General features: G+C 39.5%; 1 long non-coding RNA gene across 1 annotated transcript; it reads left to right on the forward strand.

The window, feature by feature from the left end:
* The first annotated feature begins 18,977 nt into the window (after positions 1-18,977).
* On the forward strand, positions 18,978-23,010 carry LOC146893874 (uncharacterized). Its single transcript, XR_015002569.1, has 2 exons — positions 18,978-19,018; positions 22,738-23,010. It is a non-coding gene; the product is annotated as an uncharacterized LOC146893874 (long non-coding RNA).
* The last annotated feature ends 786 nt before the right edge of the window (positions 23,011-23,796 follow it).

A 23,796-nucleotide genomic window follows, 5' to 3' on the forward strand; every position in this document is an offset into this window, starting at 1 on the left:
ATCTTTTAGGAGCTGCCAGGATTGATAACATCCTTGTCCTGGGGTTTGTATTTTATACTCCAAAAAAGACTGCCCTCAGGTTTCCTTTTGAGTCTGATCTTAAATTTTTTTAAGGATCAAGGCTAAGAACTCCAAGAGGTCACCATCTTTGGGTACAATTGCTTACATCATTGGGAGGCCTTAGTTGCCCTCAGCCAGGGGATTTCCAGCCTTGTTTTTGACCAACTGGTTTTTTGCATACAATAATTTGTAAATCTTAACACAAGGCCTTCTAACTTCACTAACTAGGAACAACAGGATTTCACCCAGACCTCTCTAGAACTCCAAGATACTGTGCCACATGTGGAAATCAGAAACTAGGTGCTATGGTTCTAAGGAGAAACTGTCCAAACCAAGACTGAGAACCTGCTGTAGGAATCCAGATCCCACCTGGATCTGGAGGACGCAAAGTCAAAATTTATGCCTTAACCATCTTGGAAGCCTGAGCTCTGGAGCACTGAGGGAAAGCTTTCGTGTTAAGCCCTACCTCTCTTGACTCTGTTAATTGCTCTTCAGAATATAAAAGAAATTAAATAACAACCTCTCCAATTAAATAATAGCAGCTACCACTTCCTGCGGTAATGAGAGTGATAGATCTCCTGTAATTAATCCCGAGCCCCCAGGAGCTGCCTTCACCCCCTTGGAAATAGCTCTCAGCCGTTCTCCTTTCAACGGAATGCTGAGGCTTTCTAGGTGCTTTTTATGTTCAGTGTGTTATTAATACCCAAAATACCTCTGTGTAAAACATTAATTGCCTGCCTGCCAGCTCGCACCTGATTCTGAATACCCGACTGTTGGAGCTAAATCCATCAGCATGCTTTGCTTGGTGGCTGACCTCACGGGTGGTGTCTAATGGGATCTGAGACTGATCTGCCCTGCACTCTTCATCATATACAGGAGAGTCATCAATATCACCATCACCCTCAAGAAGAAAAACACATTATACAGCAGAAGGCAGACAAAAGCAGGGCACTGTCTCACTTGTGGGTGCTCCTTGTTTGTGAGCCAGCATCCTGGGGAGGAAAATAAAGAGATAATGGCTTTGCTATAAAGCTCAGCTGGAAGTTAAAATCTGTGAGGGAAGGACTGCTACCAGCTCACTCCTCCCACACACAGTTTTGTCTGAGAAAGGGTGGGGGAAGACAGGAGAGGGAGTCAGCCAAGGCACTCCTTGTCTTTCAGAGGAAGTCTGGGATCTCAGGGAGACCTGCTTATCTCTGTGTATGTGGATACACAAATTCATTAGAAACCATAAGATAACCTTAAATATTGTTCTTTGGATATCATTTTTTTGACCAGGCCTCATCATCCTTGAACTTGACATGTAGGTAGACTGATTAGGTAGTGAACCAGGAACTTATCTATCTCTGCTTTCCCAATACTGGAATCATACCTGCTGCGTGCTACAATGCCCAACATTTTTTAGGAGGGTTCTGTCTGGTTAATTGCTGTAGGACCCAGTCATGACAAGCTCAATAGAGGTCCGAGTCTCAGTAGTTTACCCTAGGCAATACCTTGTTCTTATAAAGACCACAAACTGAGACTATCTAAGCACCACCCAGGAACAGACCATCCAAAGGAAATTCCTAACATTCCAATGGTTGTAGATAGGATCACCTACCAGCACATACCCTGCTAATGTAACTTTTCTGGGTTTTGCCTTTAAATAGTGCCCTCTAGAAGGGCAGAATATCTCCTTTTACCATTGCTGTTCCGTTTGCTTTGACGAGGTCCCTGCTGGCTTGTATGGTGAACACAATAAACCTTGCTTTTTGCATTTCGGTGAGTCTGTCTCTTTGGTGGTCTTTTGCGGTCCTCATACTGAGAAACCCATTCCCTTATACACAATTCTTAAAAGATCAAAGGATTTTTTTCCTTGATGAGCCAATAAAATCCTGACCTTAAAATGAAAATGGTGATCTTCTATAGAACTCCCACCTGCATCCATAGCTGTACCTGCTCCGTTCTCAGGCTGAGAATTCAGGGTATCCAGTTTGATTTTGTTCACTAGAAAGTACCAGGGCTATAAAGAGATGACAGAGTGGGCCAACGAATTCCAATCATCTGCAGATGGTGGGTGTTCACAGCAGTGCTGTAAGCAGTGCTGTGAACACTGGGGGATGACTGGAACTTCCACACAGTTGGTTAGCACATTCCCCAGACCTACCAAGCCCCACACTGAGCTCTGAGTTCCCTGCCCCAAGCCTTCTCATTTCCACCTAGAGAGCCACCTCTGAGGTCATCTTTAGTCTACCTTCCATTCTGGATTTGCATTCTCAGCAGCTCTTCTTTGCAGCCTCCAGAATGCACCCTCACCTACACAGCTCTCCTGCATCCACTCTCCACCAAGCCATAGTCTCTGATGGGTGACTGCAGAGATCTCCAAATTTTCTCTTTCCTTTACTCCTAGAAAATTTGTTGCCGACACTTAGAATGAAATCCAACTCCCCATTGCATTTACAAAGGTCTGCATCATCTGGGCCCTGCCCATCTTCTTACCACTGTAACACAGCATTAACTACCTGCTTACCAAGCTCTCCTTGTAAGCAGATTATACATATTGCTGTCCTAAGACCTATCCTGTAGATATTTATTTTGCTTGCAAAGCCCTTTCTGAGACCATAAGATTCCTTTTACTCTTGTTTTCTTTATTAAAGTATCACATTTTTAAAAAATGTGTGTGTGTTTGAGTGTGCGTATGTGTGTGTCTATATCTGTGTTGTGTATGTCTGTGAGGATATGTGCATGTGAGTACAGGTGCCCATAAAGGCCAGAAGGAGGAGCTACTAAATCCCCCAGACCTGGAGTAGTAAATAGTTGTGAGGCCCTTGATGTGGGTGCTGGGATCTGAACTCTAGTCCTCTGTAAGAACAGCAGGTACTCTTAACTGTGGAATCTCTCCATGGCCCTCCTTTCAAGCAGTGGATTTCAAATTAGAACAACACAAACAAACAGATGAACAAAGATTGCTGAAAGATGCTGTCCAGAGCATACCTTCATAAACTGATGCTTATGGACTCTCCAGCATGCCACTCCTTTGCTTAGTTTGTTATGTGCTCTTTTGTCTCACTGTGTACACACTTATTTATTTATATCTATTTTTATCTTTACTACTCTAACTGCAACCCAGAGCCTAGGAAGCTAACGGTCTCGTTCTTCTTCTACCTAAGAAAATAACGGAGATCCAGAGATATTTATGATTGGATATTGAGAACCAGTTGACACAAATTACTGTTTTCAAAATTACCCACATTAAAAGTTAAGAAGAGACAGAGGCAGCATTTTGATTCTAGAATGAATCCTAAATGAATGGAATACGGTCTCCAGCAGTCGGCAGTTCTGGGAGACTGGGGGGAAATTACTGTGCCTGTTCATCTCTGCTGTTTTTATCTGTTAAATGGTGATCATAATTGTGCATATTTCACAGGATTTGAGAGGATTAAATTAGAAAATTTGTATAAAGTGTTCAGCAAATTGCATAGCAAAGAGGTTATACCCTGCCAGCATTATTTGCAATTTTATTTGAAGTAAAATTATTGTTGTTGTTAAGATAGGGAACTGAATAATACAAAAGAAAAACTAATAATGCCCAAGGTATTTCAATTTATTTGATATAAGTTCACTCCATTTAGATTTATGAATATTTGTTAATATTATAGAATGAATTCTTAGGTGTAGAACACAGATTCACAGATAAATGAATGAATGTATAACCTACAATGTAATGGAATAGAAAAGTTCTATTTACGTCAAATTAATTTGTTTACTCAAACATGCATTTATTGATCACTAACTGTGTGTTGTTATTATAGGTAATGTGAAAACTGGAGAGAACAAAGCAAACACACTCCGACAAAGTTTATATTAAGAATAATACTAAAGGAAATAAGTTGTGTGGTGGCTTGTGGTTTGATATAGACTTCTCACTGATGACCTCATTGGCAAGGTGGCATTAAAGAAAATATTGGTAGGAAGTGAGGAGTAAGCCGGGTAAATATTTCAGAAGCAATATTCCTGATCCAGAGAAAGTAGGTGTAATGACTTTGAGATGAGAGATACCCAAAGGTTTCAGTGACAGATAGGCACCAAGCTACCTCTGCGAGAAGAGGGTATGGGACGCTGCTGGAAACTGAGGACAATGAGGTCACAGTCACCAGATGTGTTGGAATCCCAGGACCGTGGACATGACTTGACTTCTACTGTGGCTCAGAAAAAAATAAATAAATAAATAACCTGCAAGGCACCCACTGGAGAAGCACAGCTGACGTCATCAGTGATGCTCTCAGGACTGCGAGGAGAGTCACTGTCAAGTGCGGATGCTGAGATGCCAGTCGGCCTGATAGGAGGCAGGATGGGAACAAGGGCAGAGTCCGGACTCACTAGCAGCCAAGATGCAGGCATGGCATGAAACTGTCTGTGCGAACGCCAGGGTAAAAATGCAAATGTGGGGCCAGCCATTTTTATGAGCTTCACGTGTGATGTGCCCACGGGCACTTTTCATTTCAAAGATGATCTCTTTGGATTGTGGTTATTAAAAACCTTTATGAATCTCCCTCATATCCCTCTCAATAACAAGTCACGGCGATCATGCCATGACTTCCAGGGATTTCAGCTGTGACATAGGAACAGGAGATCGGTATTTCCCAAATTTTGTTTCTCATAGCAGTTTCCCCCATGAAACTTGAATGAAGATTATAAGGAAAAGTCCAAAAAATTTTATTAAAGACAAAACTAAGCAAAGCGTTTGGATCAAGGCACTTGCAAAGCTTAATACATTATTATACATTATGAGATCTTCAGACCCAGCATGCCAGGCTACTAGTGGCTTTGTTGTGTCCCTACAACATTTTCATATTGAAATCCCAAATTCTGTTGCTTAAAATGTGATATGAGAATAGGGCTCCTGAAGAGGTCATTAGGGTAAACTGAGGTCTGATGAACAGGGTCCTGAATCAACACAAATAATGTGCTTACAGCTTTGGTGTCTAGGATGCAGACACACAGGGAGGGAAATATACGATAATACAGGGGGATGGAGGGTCAGTCATAAGTCAAGGAAAGAGGCATCAGGGAACCATGTTGGCATCTTGATCTGGACTCCTAGCCTCCAAGGCCATGAGAAAATAAATATCTTTATTCAGCCCCAAGACTTTGATATTCTGTTGTGCAGCACAAGGTACCTAACAGAGAAATTTTCTCCCTTTTACAGCAGTCGGGCTCTCTTCCTGATCATGGGCAGAGAAGGGAGGCCTCTCAGGAATTGTAAGAGGCAAGATATAGGTGACAGATCACCAAGAAATTTCTTATAAAAACAGATAAAATAACCTTGTAGACACTACAGGTACACTTAATCATGGAACAGAAACTGAAGGGGGAGTATAGAAGGCTTCACATCCCATGTCCACAGAACATGTTTTAAAGATATTTATCTGTATGGTTGTGTACAAGTATCTCTGTGGGTATGTGTGTGTAAGAGTACCCTCTGAGACCAGACAGTGGTGTATGGTCCCATGAAGCTGGAGATTCTGGAATTGGGAGTCGTCAATTGTGGGTGCTGGATGATCAACTGGCATTCTTAACCATTAAGCAATCTCTCCAACCCCTAGTAGTATTTTCTTACTTTCTCTGAGAACAAGAATCTTGGTAAAGGCTTTATGCCAAGGCATGGAGACTTTCTCAGGTGAGGTGAAGTTTGCTTCCCAGTGGTCCAGAGGTGAAACTTTATCATCAGCCAAGTGGTTGATGGGATTTGAAGGTGAGACTGATGGAAATTTAGGAAGAATGGGGCATTATAACACTGGCCAGTTCTTATGCTTATGATATCCTATTAGTAGCCTATTCTGGTGGTTTATTAAGAGAGAACTGCTGGCAGATTTCTGGAGGGCATGTTCTATAGCATTTACTTTAGGAAGCATTAAAATAAACTGGAGGTGGGAAGAATTAGAGGGACACCCAGTCTATAAACTCTATTACTGCCTTGCTAAGAACACCCTTGACTGGTGTCGTGGTCCCACGTTGGAGCTACATCTGGCAGGTCCACCCTTGCAGGTTCCTACATTCCAAGATGAGGACGTGTGAACTAAAAACGTTAGGCAGGAAAAACAGAGATACAAAGAAAATGACAGAGAGGCAGGATAGACTCAGGAGGGAAACCCAGTGAATACGGAATTTGCCTGTGTTTATTTTCTGTCGGCTTATACACCCCAATCCAACAGGGGTGGGGGGAAGGCAAAAGACTTTTCCACCATGATACAAAAAAACAAAACAAAAGTAAACAACAAAAAAATAAAAACACAGAGCAATTACCTCTTTGGTACCTGAAACATCATGTAAGTATATCCTGAGTTAAGTATTCTGTTGTTTAGGCAGGACATGCTATGACCACACCCTACGCCAAGAATCTTGTAGGTAGCCACATCCCGGGTAAAATCTCCTGGCTGTCATAATCTTGAAGGAACAAGAATAGGCCTGAACTTTCTGACATTTTGTCAAGGTAGAATGGAACCACATCCATGGGCTCCAACCATCTAGGTTAAAAGGAATGTATGCAAAAAAAAAAAAACCCCAACAATAAGAACAACATAGAACTAAAGTGTCAATCACTGCTCCGCTTTGCTATTTTCTTCTGAGGTTTATTATGATCCAAGTCATATTTCCCATTGCATAAGCAAGTGAACTGGGCCTTGAGACAGTCTTGTTCAATAAGAAATTAGAGAGGACAGGTCTCAAGAACGTTGCTTATTAGGAAGGGGACAGTGTGAAAAGCATTGACCTTGCTTGCTTGATGAGATGGAAACTCATTGTTCCCTCTGTTTTGTGCATAGCTTTGAAAAACAAAGGATGTAACAAGCCTAGCGCCATCTATGTGGAGCCTTGTATGTTTTAGATACCTTGTAACTGTTTAAAAAGTCAAAGACTATTCAAGAATGTGAGACATTCTCTTCTGGTCTTTGGTAGTTGAGAGAAACAAAGGAAAATAGAAAAGCTAATAGTTTGGTCAGGTTTTGATCAGTGATGACCCCAGGGAAAACCAATCTGAAAATGGCCCCTAAGTAGCATTGAGTGTGGGTAAAATTTGAATAAAACTGCAGAGTCTCCCTGGGATAAAAGACTGAAGACAATGTTTTAAACTGACCCTGACTACTGAGAGTAAAAGGGAATTTCAGATTTACATTGAAGAGCAGGAGCAGAGCAAATAACCAGTATTTGATATATTTTTTTTTTAAACTGGATTTGATGGGACTGGTGAGATGGATGGCTCATTGGTCAAAATTATTTGATGCTCTTCTGGAAGATTCGGGGTCAGTTCTTAGCACTACATCAGATGGCTCACAAATGCCTGTAACTCCAGGTCCAGAAAAGCCAATGCCATCTTCTGGTCTCTGTGTAGTCTTCACACATGACCCATAAACTCACATAGAAACACATACAAACGGAAAGTATAAATAAAATCATTTAGAGTATATTTCACTACAAAACACTGCTATTTCCCTTAGAAAAGCAGATTTCATGACAGAGAGGAGAAAGGTCCTCATAGTTCTATGCAATCTAACTAGATCGTTTTATTTAAGCCCAAGAAGGTGAGTGTTACTATATTAATTACAACACTGCTTGATCTATTAGCTCAGGCATCTTATTAACTCTTACATCTTAAATTAACCCATTTCTATTATTTTATCTTTTACCACGAGGCTCATGGTTTGTTTCTTGGGCAGCTACATGGCATATCTGACTCCACCTACTTTCCTCCTCTGTCTCTACTTGGATTTCCCACCTTGTTATATCCTGCCCTGCCATTGGTCAAAGTAGCTTATTTATTAACCAATGATAATAAAACATATTTACAGCATACTGATAAGAATCTCGCATTACAATACATATTGCATGAGATTTGCTGAAAGCTTTGGTCATGCCATAGTCAACCAAATGCCAACTCACTGTTAAGACAAAGTAAACAACATACCTTGAGCTCACACTTATCAGAAGAAGCAAGTTAAAAGTCTGCTCTAACCCATTCTTCTCCTAAACTCTTCAGAAGCAGAAGACTGAAAGATGAAAAAGTTACAGTTCCATCTATAAAATCCATTAAGAGTGGTTAACCTGAGTGATGCACATTGTGTACCGTGAGCTCCCATGAGCATCATTCACCTGCTAATGATAGTTGATGGACTGAGCCACAAAACAATTTTTCAATAAACTGCAAGAAAGCACCTTGGGAAAGCGATATTTTGCCTAATTGTCATGAAATTACTACATTGTCCAGGCAATATTCAAATTCTTCCCACAGTTAGAAAGTGGTGCAAAATTGATAGGCGTGATTAAGGATCTTCAAGAACTGTTTTCTGCATCAAGGGGGTCAGAAAATACCCAGGAAAGGTACCACTTTCATGGAGTCACTGATTGGCAGGGTTGTGCATGTAGTGTATATGCACAGTCAGTAGAAGAAAACAGTGGTTGTGTGAAAGTGGATTTGAAAGAGAGGGGAAAAATGGTCCCATCGAATCAAGTCACATATATGTGAAGGAGCAAAGCTTTCTGTGATGTTACCGGAAGGGCTAGGAGCAAGATGGGATGTGAGATGTAAGTCAGGCCGAGAGAATCAATCAATGACTTCTGTGTGAAGAAGAGCATTGTGGTGGAGCCCACCCTTGTTTAGGAGCTGAGATTTATTGCTCGGATTAATAAAAAAGGCACAAATAAAGATAAGGATGTTTTAAAGAGCCCCAAGGAATCATATTATTTCACATTTACCTAACATTATGCAATACAAATATATATATTTGTGTGTGTGTGTGTGTGTGTGTGTGTGTGTGTGTGTATACATACATACATAGTTTAAATGAAGTTATGTCACTTGGACTGGTAAGAGATTATCTTTACAAGAGGTAATCCCTACAAGAACTAGAGATTATCTGACATCAACTCCATCAACAGACTGGAGAAACTTCTGTTCTGTTCAAGTTGTTGGTTAGGTTAATCCAAGTGAAATCCAAAAAAAATAGACTATTACTGTTCTCATTGATTGCCTCAGAAGTTGAAGTCAAGTCTATTGCTGAAGACATCAACTACCCAGGGGTGGATGGGTAACAGATATTAGAAAAGAACCCAATACTACCACTTTGCTAGGCCAGAATTTTTCCTCACAGCATTTTAAAACCTGACCTTCTATTCACAGATAAATGTAACTTTCAGCCCCCATTAAAGAGGGATCTCTTTTAGCAAAAGGAGAAAGAATTATAACTGGTATTGGCAAAGGTCTAAAGTGTGCAAGGAGCCCAAACCTAGCAGACAGATCTAAAACACAACTCTTCCATCTAAGGAAGAGGAAGCAGAAAAGTTGTAGGAGACAGAGGACAAGGAATTTTGGTGTGATGTCTCCTAGAAATGCACTCATACATCTCAATAATATGACTGCCTAAGCAAGACCTGAGCAGCATAATATCATAGATATGCTAATGTGCACGGGGAAGATCTTAAGAAGTCCTACCCCCAGCAAAGAACTACAGGAATCTAATGACATCTAAGAAAAGGATTATTAGCCTCTCTCAGGGTTACTACCTAACTATCCCAGTTGGTTATCCAATACAGTGTGGTCAGTACTGAAATCATACACATACAATCAATTAAAAGATCATCAGCCTGATTTAGCTGCATATTTATGCATCTGTATGTGTTCATGTGAAAATAATAATTAAAAAATAGAGGCCCTCAATTGAAGAGAGTGGGGAGAGTGTAGGAGAAGTTGGCAGGGAAGAAAGAGAGAAAGGGACGTGATGTAAATATCTGTTAATTTAAAAAGAGAGGCAATTAAATGTCCCGAAGAGTGGCAGGGAGTGTGAAGGCACTAGAGACACGGAATCCATGGAAGAAGACAAGACTTGCATAAATAGTAATTCTACAGAACTGTCGGGGAGAGTTTCAGCACATTTTTATTTCATTATCATATTTAGTCCTTACATCTTTTGTACTACTATTGACTATTCCCTTGCCCCTGACTCAGAGAACATTTCTTCATGATTGGTTTCCCTTTTGGTGATGTATTTTCATTCTCAACATTCAAGACAAAACTTTGGATAGCTCAGAAAAAAAAAATAAACATGCGGAATCATGTATCTTCTCTCCAGTATGATCACTGTGGCCAAGAAACACAAACTCCAAGTCAAGAGCTTACACTTGGAGCATGGTCAGTCAAGGCTGCAAACAGCATCTGGGAAGTTGTAACTTATATGTGTTAGAAGCAGCTGATCCAACAGAACTGAGCACCTAGGATCATTGTGGCAGAGAGTGTTGGCCGAGAAACAAAGACATGCCCAGACAGAAACCAGATGAGCCCAGATCTGTGTCATCAACTTGAGGCAACAGGTGCATTTCATACTGTCCTTTAGTGCGATACCATAGGAGAATTTAAAACACTATATAATAAGCAGCTATCTATGGGGTAGTAGTTGTTTAAGGGAAGCCTCTACCTTAGGGAATAATGCCACTATTAAGGGAAAAATAGAAGTTTTGCATTTGGAACAAGATGAGGAAATTGTAAAAATACAAACATTCCAAGGAGAGAGTCTGTAGAAAATTGAAATATTATAGCAGTGATTGAAAATGTCAGCAAAGAGGAAATAAAGCTAAAGATAGCTTCCCCAGAGTAGAACCAAATGACAGAGGGATGAAAAATGGCAGGAAAAAAAGGGATTAGAGTTTTGGAGGATCAGAGAAGTTTCCATAACCTATTAGTGCTCTAGAAAGATGAAGTCAAGATAAAATAAGCCACAGGAGGGGGTTGACTAAGGGAGAAAAACAAAAGTTTGCTGCTATTTGGCACGTAGGTAATCCAGTCCTGGAAAGAACATGCTGTCTACCCCCAAACAATGGAAGCAAAGAACACAATAAAGCAAGACGCCATGAAGTTTCCAGATGACAATGAAGTCAGACACTATCTGTGCTGCAAGGACAAAGCAATAACAAAGCAACATGATGAAGGGTGGGTTGGGTCTACTCACAGCTAGAGAGGGCAGCTCAGCATGGCAGGGAGCCATGGTGACAGGAATGGAGGTGGCTGCCATAAGTGCTGGTACTCGTTTGCTTTCCCTTTTTTATTCAGTTCAGCAGTCGGGGTAGGCCTTTCCAATTTAATTCATGTAACTTAGATAATCTTTCATAGACATGTTCAGAAATTTGTCCTAAAGGTAATCCTATATCCTATCAAGACTCACAATCGATATAAACCATTATGTCACATCATAAAAATTATCGCAATGAATGTAAGGGAAACACATACAAAAATTGGAAAACAAGACAATATTAGACTCCATCAAATCACTATTGGGAGCAGTAACTTCAACATTGTAACAGAAAGATCCTTCTATACCTAGCTAACCTATCATTTAACTGCATTTTCTACCTAACTAGACTATCATTTAAATATAATGAACATAGCCTCTCAGAGATTATGTACCCAGGGATCTATTAAGGAGAATAAACAAAAAAATCAAAATTTTTCCAAAATTAAGATAGTCACACAGAACCATAAACAGAAAATCAACTTATTGGTTGAGCACAGGCAGGCCTGCTGGTCTGCATTTCAGGCAGCACAGATAGAATAACTGAAAACAGCATGGAGGACCACCAAGAGTTACAGAAATAAATAAATGCTAATCCAGATTATTTACAATAAAGATGGTCTTATCTCACAGTTACCTGGTCTGACTAAGCCCTGAAAAGTTTTATATTCTATTACAATGTTTGGTGTTGATTTTTTTTCTAGAACAGTGAATTATATAGAGAACAAATACAAACAAAACATTATATAAAGCAATTCAGGATAACACATAACATATTATAAATTTGAGTGTAATTCATTCAACACACATTCTAATGTGTTCGGATCCATGTTGTTAAGTGAGAAGATAAAAATTTATGCTCAAAGTTGGGGAGAACATAACATTCTGAAGGAAGAATACCAATAAATACTGCCAAAAGCAAAAAAAAAGGAAATTATAGATGGATGGTATATATCATCTAACAGAGAAGTGTTTTATGCAAGTTTTTCTGTGCATATGTAAGAGATCTTCTCGGATTGCGAGTTAGTGTTTTCAGTAGCTGTTGAAAAGCCGTTAAAGGCAAATTTTTACAAATTTAAGCAAAATGAAACAGGTGAGCTATTTATGAGAATGCTGAGAACAAAGAAATTCAAAAGCTGAAAAAAATCACACATTTATGCCTTTTTTGTGGGGGGAATGTGACATTTTAGTGGCTGTAAGAATCATTAAAATTTCTGATTAGTATGGGGATGTTGAGGAAAACGAATGAAGAAACTATAGAGGCATCTCTTTCATATCATGAGCAGATTGCTGATGGAGTCCACAGCTTGAAAGGAGACTTAATTTTTATGAAATTGGCTTCTATTAGAAGCGGGTGCCCTCAGCCACTGCCATTGTAAAGGCAAGACTACATGGAGCTGCAGCAGGCTGCAAAAGGAGGTATTACGTGAATCCCTGGTGGAAAGGCCTTGCGGATTTGTTTGTGTGACTCTTTTTTATTAGGCTTCTTATTGTTTGGGCTGAAGCTCCACATTTCCAAGATCTGTAACTTTTGCAAGATCTGCTCACAAGCCCACCTGTCTTATAACCCTCTTATTGTAGTCATCAGTAGCAGTAGTATATGCCTTTTAGATATCTTACAGTAGAGCAGAAATATCCATGCTTAGAAATACACAGAGGAATGACAGAGTAATCGGTGGAAACAGACAAAATTATTGACTTTGGAGTTGGGAACAAATCCATTCTATTCTCTTCATCAGCCTGCTATGCATAACTCTGATTAAAACAAGCTACAGAAACATAAAATGTTCAATGCAAAGACACTCGATGGACTTTCTAAGTCTAGAAATACAACACAGACAAGCAGGGCTCCCTATTGCATATCAGTCAGAAATATGCACACATCGCATCAAGCAGCATCTAAACATATAATTTAGCTCTTAAGTAAATCAAGGCTGTAGCACACAGAGGAAATTAAAATCCTATTATGGCATTTGTGCGTTTTCTGTCTAGGGTAGAGTTGATTTGGGCATCTCAGCAACTAGAGATCATGGGAAAGATGACTAACCCTGAAAACAGGTACCACAAGTGGCTTTGCCCAAGTTTTGCCTTATCTCAGGCCCTATGTGGAAGAAAATACCCCTCCTGAGGTATTATGTCATATTTCTGCTTGTCTTAGTTAAGGTTTCTGTTGCTGTAATAAAATACTATGACCAAAAGCAACCTAGGGAGGAAAAGGATTATTTGGCTTGCAATTACACATCACAATCCATCATCGAAGGAAGTCATAGCAGGAATCTGGGGACAGGATATGAGAGAGAAGCCATGTAAGTGTGCTACAAACCAACTTGTTCCTTCTGGCTTACTCAGGCTGCCTTCTTATACATTCCAGGTCCACCTGCCAAGGGACGGCACTGTCTACAGTAGGTGGTGTCCTTCTACATCATTCATTACAGGCCATTCTGATAGAGAGATTTTGATAACTAAGAGATTCCTTCTTCCTACATATGTATAGGTTTTTATCAAGTTGACAAAATCTATATGCATCTTAAAACTGAAATTCATATAATCTCTCTAATTTGGGAATAGAACGAAAACTGGGTGCCTGTATAGTGTTGCCCTGAGTGACATAATAATGTGAAGGAAAACAGCCAGGCACAGAATAACAAGTACTGATTTATCTAACTTCTCTGGGGACTCTTAAAAAAAATAGACAAGTAAGAGCTGGCCAGATAAAGCAGAGCAGAATGGTGCTCTAACACCAACTCTAACAGGAGTGGAGTTGGGGTATTGAAGTAAAGTTTAGAGAGATGTCAAGAAAATAAAAAAAATTGAAGTTAAATGGGCTGAACTAAATGAGAAACATAATGCAATACATGATAATGATGGTTAATAAGACTGTAACATCCTGTCAATTCACCGAATAAATTGTGGATATTCTAAGCATGCACACAAAGTAATTTTTTTCCTCCTTTAATTACTAGTTGTCAATGTTCCTTAACTATCTTAACCTTCTCACTCTTTGGTACTGTTGTAGCTATAATCCTGGACCTTCAAGGAAAATTATTCTAGATGCAAAAGAGAGATAAAGAGTGGTAGGGAAAACATAAAACTGAGAAGCTTCTGTAAAGCAAAGAACACTGTCATTAAGACAAAAAGGGAACCTACAGATTGGGAGAAGATCTTTACCAACCCCTCATCAGACAAAGGTCTGATCTCCAAAATATACAAAGAACTGAAGAAACTAGACACTAAAACTCTAATGAACCCAATTAAAAAATGGGGTACTGAACTGAACAGAGCATTCTCAACAGAAGAACTTCGAATGGCCAAAAGACGCTTAAGGTCATGCTCAATCTCCTTAGCGATCAGGGAAATGCAAATCAAAACAACTTTGAGAAACCATCCTACACCTGTCAGAATAGCTAAATTCAAAACACCAACAATAGCCTATGCTGGAGAGGATGTGGAGTGAGGGGAACACTCATCCATTGTTGGTGGGAATGCAAACTTGTGCAGCCACTGTGGAAATCAGTGTGGCGGTTTCTCAGGAAACTGGGAGTCAACCTACCTCAGGACCCAGCAATTCCACTCTTGGGAATATACCCAAGAGATGCCCTATCATACCACAAAAGCATTTTTTCAACTGTGTTCATAGCAGCACTATTTGTAATAGCCAGAACCTGGAAACAACCTAAGTGCCCCTCAATAGAAGAATGGTTAAAAAAGGTGTGGAACATATACACATTAGAGTTTTACTCAGCGGTAAAAAACAATGACATCTTGAATTTTGCATGCAAATGGATGGAAATAGAAAACACTTTACTGAATGAGGTAACCCAGACGTAAGAAAAGGAATATGGTATGTACTCACTCATGAGTGGATTCTAGCCATAATTAAAGGACATTGAGCCTATGATTCGTGATCCTAGAGAAGCTAAATAAGAAGGTGAACCCAAAGAAAATCATACAGTTATCCTCCTGGATATTGGAAGTAGACAAGATTACCAGGCAAAAGTTGGGTGCACAGGGGTGGGTGGGGTGGATGTAAGGGAAGATGGGTACAGAGAAGGGAGAAGGGGAGGATTCAGGAGAGCTTGGGGGAATGGAATGGGTGGTATGGAGGAAGGGTGGATATGGGAGCAGGGAAGTAAATATCTTAATTAGGGAGCCATTTTAGGGTTTGCAAGAGACTTGACTCTAGAGGGGTTCCCAGGTTCAAGGAGAGGTCCCCAGATTGTTCCTTGGGCAGCAGAGGAGAGGGTGCCTGAACTGGCCTTGTCCCATAGCCACAGTGATGACTATCTTGCTTATTACCATAGAACCTTCATCTGGCGATGGATGGAGATAGACAGAGACCCACATTGGAGCACTGGACTGAGGTCCCAAGGTCCAAATGAGGAACATAAGGAGGGAGAACATGGGCAAGGAAGTCAGGACCACGTCCCACTGAGACGGTGGGACTGATCTAATGGGAGCTCACCAAGGCCAGTTGGACTGGAAGTGATGGAGCATGTGATCAAACTGTACTCTCTGAATGTGGCTGGCAATGAAGGCTGTCTGAGAAGCCAAGGACAATGGCACTGGGTTTTGATTCTACTGCATGAACTGACTTTGTGGGAGCCTTGTTTGTTTGGATGCTCATCTTTATATACCTGGATAGAGGGGAGAGGACCTTGGACTTCCCTTGGGACAGGGAACCCTGACTGCTCTTAGGACTAGAGAGGGAGGGGGAGGTGGGAAGGGGGAAGGAAAAGGGAGGCGGGGAGAAGGTGGAAATTTTTAATAAATTAAAAAACAAAAAACAAACAAACAAACAAAAACTGAAGGAGAAGCTGGACCATTGACTCTAGAACACTGAGGCCAGATCCTCTTCCAGGAAGGAAGAATCACTGCGTGCAGCAATCACAGAGAGAAAAACCATGGAAACCGAAGATACTTAGAGGCATTGAAATGTAGTCCAAATACTGTTGCTAGTGAGACTCTGGCTTTGCGCCTATGAGCCTCCATTCCTCCTCTGAAATATTACAACAATAAAAGCTACATTTTATTGGTCACAGTTCAAGCAGGAGTCAGAAGCCACACCAGTCATTTTAACAGTCAGTAGTTAATAAAATTGCTAGCTTAATATTAAGCACATGAAATGCAGAAAGGAGAACAGTAAGTGATGGAAGTAGGGGTCAAAGGGAGAGGTCTGCAATTATTAAACAGAAGCCTAAGGTGTGGCAGTTGCGCACAAAAAACCTCAAGTCCCTTGGGAGGAAAATTGACTGGAGGTGGAGTCTTTGGAGCATGGTGTGTGTATGCACGCACATATTCTGTATCTGCAGGTCCAGGGTTCAGGTCTTCATGTTGAAGGAGAGCTTAGAGGACGCTTTTACTTGTTCTTAACATCACTGCAGCCTAGAACCAACTGCTACCGCCAGAGCACACACTGGGACATTCTTCTTTCCAGAGTTTTGTTCAGGACCCATTAACTGGAACAGAAAACGCCCGGTAGTAAACTACCTTGCCCATCTACCCTCTTCCCCTCTAAAGCCCACGATGGTAGTGACCAAACCTTTGTAGTTGCCAAAATGGAAATGTGGGTTGAAGGGTCCTATGGCTCTCTTATAGACCAGAGCATAGGAAGACAGGCTTTATCTTGAATACTAATTACAAAAATACTGCCCAGTTTTTCCATTGACCCAGTCAGCATGAATGTGCACACATGTATACACATATTTCAATTACAAATGACAACAAAAATGTGACTGCAATTCTATTAAAATTATGCTACGTACTTTTTGATAAAAACATTTTCAACTTCTTCCCAAAACAGAGGTACAGAAATTTCTAATGGTAATTATTCTCATCTCTGGAAGACAAGTCTCCATGTTTGCCTTATGTTAATTCCTCTTTCAAACTTACAGACTGATCTTTTATTTTCAGAAAGGTTCATTGTGTTATCCTTCAAATAACATTCTAAATAAATAAATAGTAAAATAAATACAGCCTACATAAGGTTGTTTATACAAATTAGTTGAAAGGGTGAAAGAAGAAAGCAAGCATCAACAAATAGGGGCTTATTTAAATGTGTGTGTCCACAAAGATTTATTTGCAGATGGCAACAGAAATAAGAGTCCGAATCTCAATGACTCCAGCCACTTTCAGTTTTTTATTTTATTTTATTTTGTTTTGTTTTTTCCTATAGTTTTTCCACTGACTTCTATTCTTGTCCCTCAGATTATGAAGAAGAATCAGAGAAATCTTGTATCTCTAGAAATTCAGCTAGGAAACAGACTATAAAGTGAACAGAAGTTGAAAGCAAGCTGAAGTAGCTACTCCAATTACTTCCTGAGTAATAATTCAAATCAAAATCAGTCAGGAAAAATAAAAAGAATACTACATATAAAAGGAACATTTACTTATCAAATGTAACAGTTATACATATATACACACTAACTATTGGGTATCCACACTTCAGAAAACATTGATGGACATAAAAGATGAGGTAGTTCCTATTCAATAAAAATGGGAGACATTGATAACTCTCTCTTACCCCTTCATATGCCACTCAAATAAAATATTAATAGAGAGAACTCAGAATTAAACTATTTATTACACAGATAAAATGATCTAATGCATATATACAACTATTCCATCCAACATAAAAGTGATACATATTCCTTTTAGCAACTCATAGAACCTCTAAAAGTCTTTTTAAAAAGACTAAATTCTAGACCCAAATTCAAGTCATTCTTACTAAAATGAATCTAAATAATTTCTTGTATTTTATCAGCTTATAATACAATAACATAAAATTCATAACATGAAAAATCACAGAAACTGTGCACAAAGAAAAATAAAAATCAATCAAAGACCCTATTGTAAGACATAAATGTTTGAAACTGCTGTAAGAACACTTCAAGGGACGGGGTGTTTAGGGCAGTGGTAGCATGCTTGTCTTGAGTGCACATTCAATCTCCAGGACGCAAAAAAAAAGCAACCAAACAATGACAATAAAATCCACTTAAAAATCAGGTATAGGCAATGACTTCAATAATATGGGGAAAAAAACCAATAATTGACAAATGAGATTACAAGAAATTATGATGCTTCTGCACAACAAAGGACACAATTACCAAAAAGGACAGCTACAGAATAAGGAAAACAATCTTTACCAACTAAGTATCAGACCAGGGTTAGTAACCATGATACATAAAGAGTTGCAAAAATTAAACACCAAATTAACTCATCTAATCAATAAATGAACTAATGAATACTAGTAGCACGCACTACTCCCAAGAAAAAATAGCTGTGGCCAATAAATATGTAGAAAGATGTTCAACATCTTTTGCCATAAGGTAAATTTAAAGAAAAACTGTTTTGAGATAAATAAAAGGTGGCACATACACATGAAATTTTATTCAGCTCTGAGAAAAAGAAACCATGAGATTAGCAAGAAGATAAATGCAACTGGAAATAATTAGGTTCAGTGGCATAAACTTAACTGAAAAAGAAGAATACTGCACATTTTCTCTCATATGTGAAATGTAACTTAAAATGTATGGGCGGTAATGAGATGGCTCCATGGTTGAAAGCACTGGCTGCTCTTCCCGGCAAACAAGTTTAATTCTCAACACCCACATGGCACATAGCAGTTCCTAAGCATCTGTAACTCCAATCCCAGGGTATCTCTTGCCCTCTTCTGACCTTCTCAAGCACTATATGCATGTGAGCATACACATATAGGCAGACAAAACATTCATACACATATTTTAATAAAATTAAATGCATATTATATAATGTATATATGTATAAAAAAGATAAGAGTCTCAGTTTTTATCTTTATGAACTATTAGGTTCAAATGGAGGAATATAAAGATCTAATGACAAACAGATGTTACCTCTGTTCTGACCAGCAGGTTGTCCATTTGGGAAGAGGGAACCAGATTGGCCAGGTAAGAATTTTATTAACCAGAACAAAAGGAAGACTGGGATCCATTGCATAACTGATTCCTAAGAAGAAACCAGAGGTTGGACCTGGTATCCCCAGGAGAAAAAAAGAGAAAAGACCACGCAATTAGCAACATGCTTCCTTAGTGACAGTCCCTTCACAGGGACAGAGTGAAAAGGCAGGTTTGTACACGACAGCAGTTACCTGTGAATACTTTGGTGTAACACGAAAGGGCCTGTTTGTTGGGGTTTCTGCTTTGCCCGATACTCCACAGCTGACAAGCCCCAAAGAAAATCACACAGAGGACTCTATAAGATTATAAACTGATTGGCCCATTAACTCAGGCTACTTATCAGCTCTTATAACTTATGTTAGCCCATTATTTTTATCTATATTAGCCACATGGCTCAGTATCTTTCTCAAGGTGGCAGCTCACATGTTGCATCTTCAGAGCCTGGGCAGGAGTGGGAGGAATGTTCTTCCTCTTTCCTAGCCTTCTCCTGTTCTCTTCGCCCCACCTCTACTTCCTGTCTGGTTGACCCATCTATACTTCCTGCCTGACCAATCAGTGTTTTATTAGGATACATGATTGACAGAATACAGATAATTTTCCCACATCACTTTGGGGTGATACCCATTGCAAGTAAGCAAAGTGATGGATATGCTAGATTTAATCATGCAACATTGTTTACACATCAAAGCAACACATGGCATTCCATAGTGCAAATAGTTGCACTCATTAGCCAAAATAATATTAGCAAAGAACCAAAATCATTATAATCAGTCGAGGTATGAGTTTAATGTGTAAGAATACTTGCTTTGAAAGCATGAGGACATGCTCCTTTATACCCACGAAAGCTGGACACATTATATATGACTGTAACCTCAGAATTGAGAGCCAGAAAACAAGGCAGGCAGGGCAAACTCCATCTTCAGTGATAGATAGCATCTCCAGGCAATAAGACAGAATGTGACAGGATCAAACATTCACCAGCTTCCTGTGGTTTCTACATGTAACACACACATAAGTGCACACACATGCTTACACATATACACACATGGATAAACTTGTATAACAGGTTGGGCCATTTCTCATCACTCCTCCTGGGGTTTTAGGAGTGAACCAATAGTGATATCTTTTCCGTAAGTCATAGCCTGTTTGCTGCAAGAGACATGTAAAGCTTTCCTAAAAGATGAAGACATAACATCTTATGTGCTCTTGAGTCTAGAATCTTAGGAAATGAGAATTTTGTCCCTCCAGCATAGCTTTCGTCAAGGTCAGGTGGGTAGTTTGTTCAACACTGATTTCCTCCACACTTTACCTATTAGACACAAACAGTCTGCCAGTATAAAACCCAATTCAAGGGGGAAGGATTAAGGTACAATGTAAATTTAATTACAATTTTAGCCATTTGACTAAAGACAATATATACATCAATGTGCCTGCCAATTCCCAGAAAGAATGGAGACACTTCACATTAGGAACAAAGCGAACAGGTTATTCTGATGTTCTTCCTTTAAATCTATGAACCCTGTATTTCTGTCAGGTGTGACAGTGCCTTTTATTTCAGCAATGAATACACAATGGCACCACTTCTTAGAAATCTTAGAGCGAAGAGAGAGCCACCTCCCTGCTCACTGTTTCTGCATACAACGGCTCCTTCTCAAGTTTCCGCCCCTTCCTCTCATCTCACATGGAGCGCATCCTGTTTTCTCAGGATCTGAGGTTGGAAAGTCGCCTTCTTTCCACACAATCTCAGGCTCTGTTTTTAGTGACAATTGTGCTGTGTCCTCTGAAGATGGCCATCTGTTCACCTTGGCGGATGTGAGTGTCTCATTACCTGTCAGTTTTCTAGGTTGGCTCCTTTATCAGTACCATTTGATTCTTGTTGGTGCCAGTCTTCTTTCAGGCCAGGGAGATGGTTTTACAAGCTCTTTCCGTCCCTCAGGAGATTTTAAGCATCATCCTGATCGTGTGGACATAATTCACCTTCTGTCCATATCAGCAGGCAACCCCTTCCTCACCAGATACATGTTGTAAATTAAAGCTAAACGAGAGAATGTTGACACCGTTCCTCAGTTATTCACTGTGTCTCAAATAATATAGAGGGCAAAATCATCAAAAAAACAGGTTGACCAAAAACCTGATTAAACGTCTCATTATTTGCAACTCAAATTAAGGTTTGATAGACCACCAATGCCAGGCTAGTTAGCAGCATAGATTTGCCTTTCTGGATTTGAGTCAATTGCCCTTATTGAAATAAGAAACAGGAGATAATTGCAAACCTCTGTATGACCTTGGAAATCATTATAAACTCAGTTCTTGTTTTTTCTTTTTCAAACTGGGAAAACATTTTATGAAGTAATGAAGTCACTTGCAATTCTAGGGTAAAGTTCAGTCTAAAGTCAGCTTGCCAGTGGTTAGAATTAAGGATAGAAGAATCAAGGAAAGGGGGCTGGCATTTACTGGCAATCTGCTAAGTATTAGTAATTTTTGTAATATGGATTCTTCTGGTTATCTCATGTATGTGTGTTTATGAAAATTTACTTGCAATCAGGCAGTGAATTTACTTTACCCACTTCAGTTCAGAATGTAAGTGTATGTGTTTTAAAAATGTTTTTAAATTTCTCTATTTGTTCACTTATTGTAAGGGAGGAAAGGGTATTCACACCAAAGTGCACACGTGGAGGTCAGAGGACAGCTTGTGGGATTCAGTTTGATATTTCCTCTTCTACTATACAGATCCCACGGACTGACTTTAGGTCGTGCCTTGATGGTACGAACTTTCATATGCTGAAACGTCTTGCCAACCTTGAGTTTATGTCTTTAAAGACTGTGTTAAGAAAATAATGCAAGAAATACCCTCTGTACATTTTTCTAAGTGCACAATATTTGCTATTATCTATAGGCATGAGGTTGTGTGGAAATTTCTCAGAGTATGTTCAACTTTTATAACAGAAACTTATCAAATAACTCACCTCCTTGTTCCCACTCCCTGGGCCTGGTAACTACCATATTTCTGAATGTGAATCTTTTTTATTATATATACAAGTGAGATCAGTCAGCATTTTGCCCCATTAGCTTCACTCTGAGTGTCTGCAAGGCTTATCTTTCCTATTGTAAATAGCAATGTTTTCCCCTTTCAAAGAAGAAATTATATTTTATTATACATGTATCACCACATTTTATTTATCCATTTTTTTCTCTCAGTGGACACTCACCTCACAATGTTTCCATATATTGACTGTTATTATGGCTACAATGAAGATATAATTATAGTATACAGTTGATATCTTACTTTCAGTTCTTTAAAAAAATATACAGAAGTGATTTTACTGAATCATAAAATAGCTCTACTTTTTCAAGTTTTGAAGAATCTTCATATTATTTTTCATATCTACATTTCCTGCTGATTAATAGTGTAGAGCCTACATTGTTAAAGACCTTACCTAATAGCTGTTCATATGTGCACAGAGAACTATATTGTTAAATCCATTGAAACTGCCAAACTAGAAGTAAACAAAAGGGAAAACGACATGCCTTAGTTCATGCAATGGTGTCTAGATTACAGCATCAAAATTTCAAGTAACAAAAACAAAATGAGAAAGATTGTATTAAACTAATCATACCCACAAACTAACTGCTTACAATCAGTACAGATGGTATTTCAGCATAGAGAAGATGATCTCCAGGCCTCATCCATTTATGTGATCTCTTTGTAGGTGATGTTGCTGGAAGAGGGAGAACCATTCTTTTTTGAGGATGTGACCACTGAAAGAATTCCTGTATTCCAGAGGATGAGCTTATACCCATCCATGCACATATGGGCAGCACTAACTGAACTTCGGTGGGTCCCAGCACAATGTGAATTTGGAGGAAGCTGTCTTGGAAGGGACACAAGGGAACTTAAATGGGGAAATGGGGAGGTGGTATGATCATACTTCATTGTATACATCGATGATATTCTCAAAAATAAAGACAGATTTAAAATTTTATGCATTTTGAAAGAAACAATCAGAGAAAAAAACAAACTATAGAATGGAGAAAACACCTATAAATAATACATATGGCAAGGTTAATCTCCAGAATGTATAAGAGCTCTTTGCAATGCAGTAGTAAAACAAAAATCAATCTTGGTTATCTTTCTGAAGGATAGCTACCTCGTGAGGCAAAGGTTAAGGTGGATTATATTGATGAGAGAAGGGAAGGTTGGAAAGTTAGTTGACAAATGTAGAACACCTGTGTGTGGAGTGAGACATCAAGCCGAGTTTTTCCCGACCTCAAAGTGCATTGACTAATCCCAAAGCACAAGTATAGACTCACACATGTAGACAGAAGTCCTGTAGTCTACTGAATGAGAGAGCAAGGACTCTTAAACCATACTGCTGTGCATACTACAACCCCTGAAAATATGTCATATAATAAATAAAATCCCACTTTTATTGTTGTGCCCATTGCAGCTGTAAAGACATAATGAAAGACCTCTCTAGTTTGTGACAAGAAGCATAGGACTCTTGGTTGGCACCACTTCTCCTAAGAAAGCTGAGCAATTAAAATAATGACTCTTGTGGCATGAGTCTCAGACTGGTCCAGGCTGTGGTTGGCTGCCCCAAGAGGGAGCCTACCCCCTGACACTGCCTGGAGTGCCAGGGCCCAGAGGCTGATGGCCCAGAGACAGAGGATAGAACCAGACACAACTGAAGAAAAAATATTAATGTGATGATGCCTGATGAGATTCTGCTATACACATAGATTGGTGCATAGTCAAATTGTGTTCAGAG

The sequence above is a fragment of the Myodes glareolus genome, chromosome 8 (assembly GCF_982192425.1).
Source record: "Myodes glareolus chromosome 8, mMyoGla1.1, whole genome shotgun sequence".
Lineage (NCBI taxonomy): Eukaryota > Metazoa > Chordata > Mammalia > Rodentia > Cricetidae > Myodes > Myodes glareolus.